Source organism: Bos taurus, chromosome 3 (assembly GCF_002263795.3).
Source record: "Bos taurus isolate L1 Dominette 01449 registration number 42190680 breed Hereford chromosome 3, ARS-UCD2.0, whole genome shotgun sequence".
Classification (NCBI taxonomy): domain Eukaryota; kingdom Metazoa; phylum Chordata; class Mammalia; order Artiodactyla; family Bovidae; genus Bos; species Bos taurus.
In genome coordinates this window covers 10,966,131-10,976,466 of record NC_037330.1, presented here as the reverse complement: position 1 = coordinate 10,976,466, position 10,336 = coordinate 10,966,131, and the positions used below count along the sequence as shown (strand labels likewise).

At 36.2% G+C, this 10,336-nt stretch overlaps 2 pseudogenes; one reads left to right on the top strand and one right to left on the bottom strand.

The window, feature by feature from the left end:
- On the top strand, positions 4,444-5,729 carry LOC101905581 (E3 ubiquitin-protein ligase pellino homolog 1-like; annotated as a pseudogene).
- OR6K15P (olfactory receptor family 6 subfamily K member 15, pseudogene) lies at positions 8,729-9,656 on the bottom strand (annotated as a pseudogene).

The window sequence follows — 10,336 nt, the reverse complement described above, 5'->3', positions numbered from 1 at the left end:
GTCCCTAGAAGAGCTATCTGTGAATGAGGAAGATGGTACACCCAACTAATACAGAAGGAAATCAATGCAGTGTAAATGTAAATGGTATTTTGGTTACCTGGTATTTTTGTGTTTTGACTTTTTCCAGATTCAAAATAACTGAAAACTTGTCTATATCATTAATCTTTTTATTTGAGAGATAATACAAAATGATGATTAGTAACATGGGTTCAAATCAGACATTCTGAGTCTGAATTCTCATTCTGCCACTTGAGCAAATAAGCAAGTTATATAATCTCTCTCTGAACCTCAGAATCTTCTGGGAAAAATATCAGTGCAAAATTATGAGTATTGAAAGAATTAATGTATCAGAGTATTAATATCACTCAATATTTATTAGTAATTTCCTACCTTGAAAAGCTTTCTGAAAGAATATTAACAATATCTCATTTAGATCTTTTCACTCCTCAATTATTTGCTATATGACTGCTTTCTCTCTCCTATACAGAAGCCATTCTGTCCCATGTATCACTGATATGTTAACTGCAAAACAATGGAAAAGTTTCAGTCTTTATAACTTCACTTTGGCATTAGAAACTACTGATTACTACTACTTGAACACTGTCTCCCTCGGCTCTCATGAAACCACCTTCTCCAGGTTTACCTTCTTTCTGAATAGAAGCTTCCTCTCAGGTGTTTTGTTATAAAACTTTCTTATTTTATGTGTTATAAACTCACCTTCTTGACCCATTCCCTAAAAGACTGTGTGTTCCAGTTTCCTATTGTGGTCCCTAAAATCATGTCCTGCCTTATTATTGATGAACGCACGCCCTCCACAGTTTTTCAGTTCTTTCGAGTCTGTATCACCAGCAGAGGTATGTTTCCTGAACTTTAAATCTGCACATGCAGTCTACCCCATCTGCCACTCTCTCATGCTGCACTGTCACAGTTTTCAGAGTTCACCCTGATTTCTCCTGGATCTTTGCTTTTGTGAATGTTAACCCTCTTCCTAGAAGACCTGCTTACTCTTCTTCACTTAACTAACTCCTAGACTTTCCTCAAGTTTCAGCACAGGCATTGATCCCTATCAGAAGCCCTACAAGAGTTACTGTGGTTTCCTCTCCCTCCCTACGTTTACACGCGCGCACACACACACGTTTATTCTCATATATATCCTACAGAGGGTTTCTACCATCATCCTTACTATGTTTTTATTATAACTTGTTATTTAACTTCACGAGATTGTGAACTTCTATTAGAGCAGGATCAACATTTTGTGTTTCATAACCCTAGCATGCATTGATCGCTTGAAAATAATGGCCATTTTTTAACGAATAAGTTTGGATTAGGCTTAGAAAAATATTGTTGCTGTTTTTCAGTTGCTATGTCATGTCAAAATCTTTGCAACCCCATGGACTGCAGCACACCAGGCTTCCATGTCCACTACCTTCCAGAGTTTACTCAAATTCATGCCCCTTTCTCCTCCTGCCCTCAATCTTTCCCAGCATCATATTAAAGCTAGAAAAATCTAGAAATAAGACTGGTAGGAAGGAAACTTGTAAGTATTTATGTCTTGGACAGTCGTAAAGTCTGAATAATAGATATTATTTCTGATTTTAAGCATGAAAAGCCCAGAACCCCAAAGATGGAGCTTTCACATAAATTCTATTCCAATGCCAAAATTTAAGGCTGCCCAAGTCTTCATTATTTGAATCTTTAGAGTGTGTGTCATGCCGAACATAAAAAATGAATAGTTTCTACCCAAACCTCAGTGACCCTCAACTCACCTCTGCCAGATACAGTAGGGGTCTTCCTTTTTCCTGGGTCTCTGCATTTTTAAATGTTCTTTCAACTTCTCTGGAAGGGATTATTATAAAGATCTGAAGAAAAATACTAAAGGGGAAATGAGTTCCACAGGCACTCTTTCTTTTTCCCAGGGATCAGTATCAGAATGTGATTGTACTTTTTTCTCATCATATTTTCAGATCAAAAGAGAATCAGTGCTCCAAGGAAGACTTCAAGTTCTGGTGACCATTGTTACCTCTTTTCTTGTCATCATTGTGAATTAACCAGTCAGCCTCCATTTAGGTGTGGAATTGGAAGAATACCATATAAAGGTACACTCACCTTTGATTGGACCTTATCCTTTCAAAAACACTGGAGAAGGCAATGGCATCCCACTCCAGTACTCTTGTGTGGAAAATCCCATGGGTGGAGGAGCCTGGTAGGCTGCATGCAGTCCATGAGGTTGCGAAGAGTCGGACACGACTGAGCGACTTCACTTTCACTTTTCACTTTCATGCATTGGAGAAGGTAATGGCAACCCACTCCAGTGTTCTCGCCTGGAGAATCCCAGGGACCGGGGAGCCTGGTGGGCTGCCGTCTACGGGGTCGCATGGAGTCGGACACGACTGAAGTGACTTAGCAGCAGCAGCAGCAGCTTTCAAAAACACAAGAAATAGGACGATGTCAAAAGAGCCTTACTGACATGTTAATTATTGTGAACAAATTAATGAATAGAAAATAGATCAATTTTCATGAAAATATGTAAGTTAGAAGTATGCCATACTAAAGAAGATGGAAGAGTCCCAAGTTTTATCCAACAATATACACAGGGATTTCCTTCAAATTGTTTCTATTAATTCTGCTGAACTCTATAGTTCCCCCTTTTCAGCACAAAATATATTAAAGATTTGTATGTATTTCTTGTCTACTACTTCCTTCTACTCATTCTTTTTTAAATTCCCATAATTCCTTCTTACTTCATGGCTATAAAGAAATAGTTCCAGAGTAGTTAGTCCATATTTATCATACTGTGAATGCTCACAAAATTGTTTTCATGACTCAATATAAATGAGGCAAAAGCTCAGATATTTAATATTAGCTTGCAGCATATCAGTAAATACTATTGATAAATTTAGGTTAGTGTACAACTCGTATGTGTGTGCAGGCAGACAAGAGCAGGATATCATGTGATAATACAACTTATTGAAATGTTTTGGTTTTTTGGACAACATATTATTAAAGTTCAATTTTAATTATGTGGATATTCACAAAAGCTCTAATTCAAAAAAATATTTTAATGATAAATGATTCATGTAAAAAAGTGCACAAATTATAAATGCATATTTCAATAAATTTTTACTTTGTGAAAATACTTGTCTGACTCTACACAAATCAAGTATTAATTCTGTTATCACTTATGTCCATTTTGTTCATCTGTTTTTTAAGCTTCCACATGATTGTGAATTTCTCCTTTGCTAATTTTGATTCTGTCAATTTTTGTCTTATAAATTGTAAGCCTATATTTTTTTGAAACATAGATAATACAATGTATTCCATTTTAGTTAGAAACATTTATTTTGTCTGGTTTTGTTTTAAGATAACTTCTTCTATCATCTACTGTAGAAATTTTACAATTTCCTCAGGGTATTAGTCTCTTTATTCCTGGAATTTCAGTTTCATTAAAATTTCATTTCTTTAGTTTCCATGTAACCTATTTTGCAGGACATTGTATTTTTCTTCTTTAAATTTTATGATATTTTCTCAAGTCAAAACTCTAGATTAGTTTTCTAGTGTTCAATTTTTAAATTTCTTCCATTGAATATTATTACTGAACATTAATCTAGTTAGCTTTTATCACTAACAGTACCATAACAAACTAGCACATGTCATACATTAAAAGACCTTTATAATTTCTTTATAGATTTAAATTTGGAATATTTAAAATTATTTCTGTAATTCTTTCTTAGGGCAGCTTATGGTTAAATATTTGCTATTATTAACAGAATATGCCCATTTTTAATGTACATTAACCTCTCTCCAACCATCACTCCATACCTGAAAATGCAGATTCCAGTGTAGTATTCTCATAAACACACACATATCCCTAAATGCCACACACTATTACATACACAGAGGGATATAACAGTGCAGTGCTGGGGAGTGAAATGGTGACATACGTGCCTTTAAAATAAACAAACAAAATACAGAGATATTAAAAACTGATTGCTTACATTTCCAAAATCATTTTTCTCAACTAATCAAGAAGCAGAGGTGCTTCTTGTGATCTCCTGTGGTCAAGTGCACAAAAGTTTTGTGTGACATAGAATGAATCATATTTTCTGAATTTTAAGGCTTTATGAAATTTCCTGGCTAGAAATGTACTGTATTTTGCAAATTAACTTTCCTTGGTTTTCTCCATTTGGTTTGTTTAAGAACCTTTTGGAAAATATAAATTTTCTAGATTGGGGCACACAGAGGGGCTAAGAGAGTGGTGTATTCAGACAGGGCTTGGAAGATCCATGACCCACTCTGCCTCCTTATACTACCTTGCTGTATACAGCATTTCTATTTGTTTTCTTTAAAGACGTATCCTTTATAGGAAGCTAGTAGATGAAAAAATGTAAAAGTATCCTAGGGCTCATGATCAGTGAACAAAGATTAGAAAAACACAGCCAAATCATGTTATACTCTGATCAAAAAAATCATCCATCCAAAGCACCAACAAAATATGGTGAACTCATTGCCTTAGGGTGCAAAGACTGTCTCCCAAATGGTGATAAAGGAAGAAGGAAAAGTCTATTTGCTTTGTTTTTAAGATATAAAGCAAATACAGTGAAGCCCAGCACTGTAGTTATGGCTTGTTCTCCTTAGGTTACAAAGGAAATAAGCCACAAAGACCAGTATAGCATAGCACTGGGTCCAGGCAGCTGTAACTGAATATGCTCATGATAGCAACATTAATGTTTCAGATTGGTCAGTTGACTGAAAGTCTCATTAATTTTGTAATAACTGATATAGTTCCAGGAGTAAAAGTATTGATAATTCCGACACACAGTCAGTACAAAGCACTATATCAAGATTTGCTTTTAGAATTATATGTGAATATAATTTCCCTTTACATCACAGATATATGTTTCAGGATTTGACTCATCAAAAAACATCTTTCTGGGGAAGAAGAGTGGCATTTTGAAGGTGTCAGATGGGCAGATGAATGGCTTGACCACTAATGGCTGTTTTGTTATGCATCCACATAATGGGTTCACAGAAGATTCTAGCACTGAAATATGGAGGGAATTATCAAAGTGTTGAAATGCACTCAGCTTTGTATAATACCAAATTAGCTCAGCAGAGAGGAAAAATGGTGGAAATTGAAATCAGTAAGCTATAAGCTGTCTTGTTAATTCAACTCTGCAGTATAACATCGTTGTGGCATACTCCAGAAGGCCTATTCTGCCTCCTGTAGTGAAAAATTCAGTTTTAAGACAGAAAATCAATTCAGTGTTACCTCAGAACCCTATCGGATTCAAAACACTAGCATTTCCTAGTATGAAGAGGAAAGACATCAATGAAAACAGCCATGGGTATTTCTAAACTGTAGCCATGTGTGTTGTTACCATAATGGGAGAAACAGAAAAACATGATGGAAAAGATTATAAATGTCCCATGTGTAAGTCTGTTGGTTCCTACATCCTTCTGTGACTTGGATTTGAAGCTAGATTTTGTGTGGATCCTGGTCCTCCAACTTACGTATGTAGCACCTGTGGTTATGGGAGTTCAGAAAAAATAATCCTCCAATGGGCCCCAGATCCCACTTCTTCATGGTTCTCATGTTTCTCATGCAGCCTGGCCCTTTTGTGTCCATTGGTTGGTTGGAGAACAAGGCTACATTAGCATTATTGCTCAAGGACCTTTAACAGGCAGTTTTCCAATATGATAGGTTTCCAATCTGTTATCTACATCACATTTTCTTTGACTCTAGCTATTGGCATCAAGAAGAATAATTTGTAAAACTTTATAATAGATGGCAGCAATTTCCAAGCAAAAATATGAGAAACTTAGCAAAGAATTTTTGAAAGTACCAGACTTCTGAATTCTGAGTTTTGACAATCTATTTTGACAAGAAAAGGCAAAATTAAGTTGATAAAGTTAACTTGATGCCTTAATTTTAGTATTTTTTAATTGTACATCCTTAATGTTGAAAAATTGCTTTGTTTAAGTGAGGCTGCTACTGGTTCAAGCTAATTGGTTTGCAGTTTATGGTAAACATTGTAAAATATGTATATTAACTTTTTTCCTATTAATATTTATATGTATTATGGAAGATGCCTTCGAAATTTCTAGATAGAGTAGCATAACAATGGTGTCATATCCTGGGCACATTCACAAATAGTGGTTTAGTGAACACAGTTCAAGGATTTGTCATGCTAGGAAGAAGGATTAGAGAGCTTCTCTCCTCACCTCCATCAAATAATGGTATTTAGTAGATTAGAATACATTATGAAGCCAAATTTGTATTAACTACCATTGTGCATAACGTGTTTGTTTTTAATCATTGAAAATAATCAGGAAATATTTTTCCTTGATATTTCTACTAAATTTCTACTAAAATAGAAATTTAAAGTTAAGAAATATTTTATACGCCCCTTTGAATATGCAATTATCTAATTTTCTTCCATGAAAACTGTTTTTAGAATCAGCAGCATTTGGCAAATTTATTTTTTCAGACATAATCTACATTTCATCTGTTCACTGTTTTTAGGAATAAAATTATTTCTATAAGAAAAGCATAAATTTACAAAAAAGGAGAGTGACAATTTGCTTTTAAAAAGGAAATGCTTCATTAATTAGCCTATATTTGTCCTTATCCAGGTGATAGGAAATCTAGATAAAAAGGATCGAATGACAACAGTGCCTTCTTTGGTTAACCTAGCAGACTAGCTTTAACTGTGGGCTTGAATCCTGAAGAGAGTTGTCATGGTAACTCAAGTAAATGGTGGCAAACGGGCATCAGTGGCAGCAGTGTGGAAGGACAGACTTCCACAGTCTGTTTGTTCTCTAATGTCAATGAGTTCATTGCTTTCAGAGCAAGAAAAATTTCTTCTCCCTGCTCTTTTATAAAATGTGTCTTTTCTTAAATTCCTCTATTCACAGAGTATATAGTATTCTCGGAAAATCTGAGAAAGTCAATTACTTTTTAAAAAAATAATTTTGTTTATATACTGTTCTGGGACTTCATTGATGAGTGGACTTTTCTCTAGTTTCAGTGAGATGGGGCTACACTCTAGTTGCAATATGTGGGCTTCTCATTGCTTCCCTTGCTTCAGAACATGAAATCTAGAGCAAGCAGGCTTCAATAGTTGCAGTGCGTGTGACTCTACAATTCTATGATTCCACACTCTAGTTTTCTTATGGACATGTCTAACAATATTGAGAATTTAGTCTTACTAAATATATATGCTTATTGTAATAAACAAGTTATAACTAAAAATCACAGTGTAATTTACTTCTGAAAGTACTATTTTTGCTTTTTTCTTAGCTATGTGCTTCTGGACAAACCTAAGCAGGTAATGGGAATACCAGACCACCTAACCTGCCTACTGAGAAATCTGTATGCAGGTCAGAAGCAAGCTAGAGCTGGACATGAAACAACAGACTGGTTCCAAATCAGGAAAGGAGCACGTCAAGGCTGTATATTGCCACCCTGCTTATTTAACTTATATGCAGAGTACATCATGTGAAATGCCAGATTGGATGAAGCACAAGCTAGAATCAAGATTGCTGGGAGAAGTATCTATAACCTCAGATATGCAGATGACACCAACGTTATGGCAGAAAGTAAAAAAGATTTAAAGAGCCTCTTGATGAAACTGAAAGAGGGGAGTGAAAAAGTTGGCTTAAAACTCAACATCCAGAAAACTAAGATCATGGCATCAGGTCCCATCACTTCATTGCAAATAGATGGGGAAACAATGGAAACAGTTACAGACTTTATTTTTTGGGCTCCAAAATCATTGCAGATGATGACTGCAGCCATGAAATTAAAAAGATGCTTGCTCCCTGGAAGAAAACTATGACCAACCTAGACAGCATATTAAAAAGCAGAGACATTACTTTACCAACAAAGGTCTGTCATGTTTTTGCCAGTAGTCATGTATGGATGTGAGAGTTGGACTATAAAGAAAGCTGAGTGCCAAAGAATTGATGCTTTTGAACTGTGGTGTTGGAGAAGACTCTTGAGAGTCCCTTGGACTGCAAGGAGATCCAATCAGTCCATCCTAAAGGGAATCAGTCCTGAATATTCATTGGAAGGACTGATGTTGAAGCTGAAACTCCAATAGTTTGGCCATCTGATGCAAAGAACTGACCCACTGGAAAAAACTCTGATGCTGGGAAAGATTGAAGACAAGAGGAGAAGGGGAAGACAGAGGATGAGATGGTTGGATAGCATCAGTGATGCAATGGACTTGAGTTTGAGTAGGCTCTGGGAGTTGGTGATGAACAAAGAAGACTATCATGCTGCAGTCCATAAGGTCGCAAAGAGTCAGACACAACTGAGTGACTGAACTGAACTGAACTGAATCAAGTAATACATAATTCATAATTATATAGAAAATATGCCAAAGGTCTATTTCCTGAATAAAGACATAATGCCTTGAAGCACTTGGCCAGCTTCTGAAGTGTAATTCTAACCTTCTAAAGTGGTGAGAAATTTTTCCTTTACTTGTAACTTTTCAGAAGGAAATCTTTAAGCTCCATAATAAAATTCTTGATGAAATACCCATCAAATTTCATAGCGATGGCAGAACATAAATGTGTTTTCCCAATAAAATAATAATAAAATAAAATAATCAGGATAGCAGACAGATGGCTCAATGTGACAAAAATTAGAGAGAGAATAATTTCATATTTTAATCTGTTAGAGAAATATTAAGAGTGAAAGGCAATCTGTGGCTCAGAGTTAACCTCCAGATGTGTTCAACACTCTTTGAATACAGAAGAGTTTTCTAATTGCATCCTTCATGTCCTTTTTTCTCAGACTATAGATGATAGGACTGAAGATTGGGGGAAGAAGAGTAAACATCAGTGCAACAGCTGTGTCCAAAACAGGTGAATAAGGGGTATTGAAACACAAGTACATGAGGGACACACTGTCAAAAAATATCAGGAAAACTGTGATACGGCCTGCATAGGTACCAAAAGCCTTCTGTTGACTTTCAGCAGAAGAAATTTTCAGGATCATGGTGACAACTCTTATATAGGACAGGGCAATGATTAAGACAGTAATGGTGATGGCCGCAGCAAGGACCACATCCTCAATCAGAATCATGGATGTGTCTGTGCAGGCCAGGCTCAGAACTGGGACAAAGTCACAGAAGATTTGATGGACTTTACTGGGACCACAGAAAGGCTATGTTGAAATCATTACAATCTGAGGAAGCAGGATGAGGAAGCCAAAGATGCAGGAACCTGCAGAAAGCTGAGCACAAAGACGGGTAGTCATGATCATTTGATAGCGAAGAGGGTTGCAGATTGCAACATATCTGTCAATGCCTATGGTGTTAGCAAGATTTCCTCTGAATTTCTTGGTAAATGGAAGAAATATATTTGCAAGAGGCAGCCATTAATAGAGAACATCTTTTATTTCACTGATGAGATTGTAGAGCATCTTGGGAATGATGGCTGTGGTACACCAGATTCCAGAAAGGGAAAGATACTGATGAAATTATACATGGGATTGTGGAGCTGGGTATCCAGCCTTACTGCAAAAAGATCAATAGATTTCCAATGACAGTAAAAATATAGATGAAAAGTAAAGGAAAGAAGTACAGAAGACTACCTTCCTGGATCTGAGGAAAGCAAGTGATGACAAATTCAGTCACTGCTAATAGGTTTCCACATCTCCATATCCCCAGTAGAACTACCTGTGAATAAAGGAAAGGGTACACACCAGCTCAAGGAGATCAAACCAGTCAGTCCTAAGGGAAATCAACCCTGAAGGACTGATGCTGAAGCTGAAGCTTCAATACTTTGGCCACCTGATGCAAAGAGTTGACTCATTGGAAAAGACCCTGATGCTAGGAAAGACTGAAGGCCAGAGAAGGGGACTACAGAGGATGAGATGGTTGGATGGCATCACCAACTCAATGAACATGAGTTTGAACAAACTCTGGGAGATGGTGAAGGACAGGAAGCCTGGCATGCTGCAGTCCATGGGGTCGCAAAGACTTGGACACAATTTAGTGACTGAACAGTGAACAACATACCAGCTCACAAGGAAGAATATTTAGTGTATTGATAAATAACTTGAATGAATAAGAAGAAATAACTTGAAAGTTTTATGTTTTTTCCCTAACTTTATAAAAAGTGACCAACATTCTATATTTTTTTTCACTTACTCCACCAGAGTCACTATTGCAGAAATAGATTTTCCCAAATGTTTTTAGTGGTTTAAAAAAAAAAAAACAGTTAAAAGTATTTTTAGCTTAACTTCTAATATAAGTGTTTGTATTTAAAAGTTATGCACAGGGACTTCCCTGGTGGTCAGGTAGAAAAGACTTCACCTTCCAATACA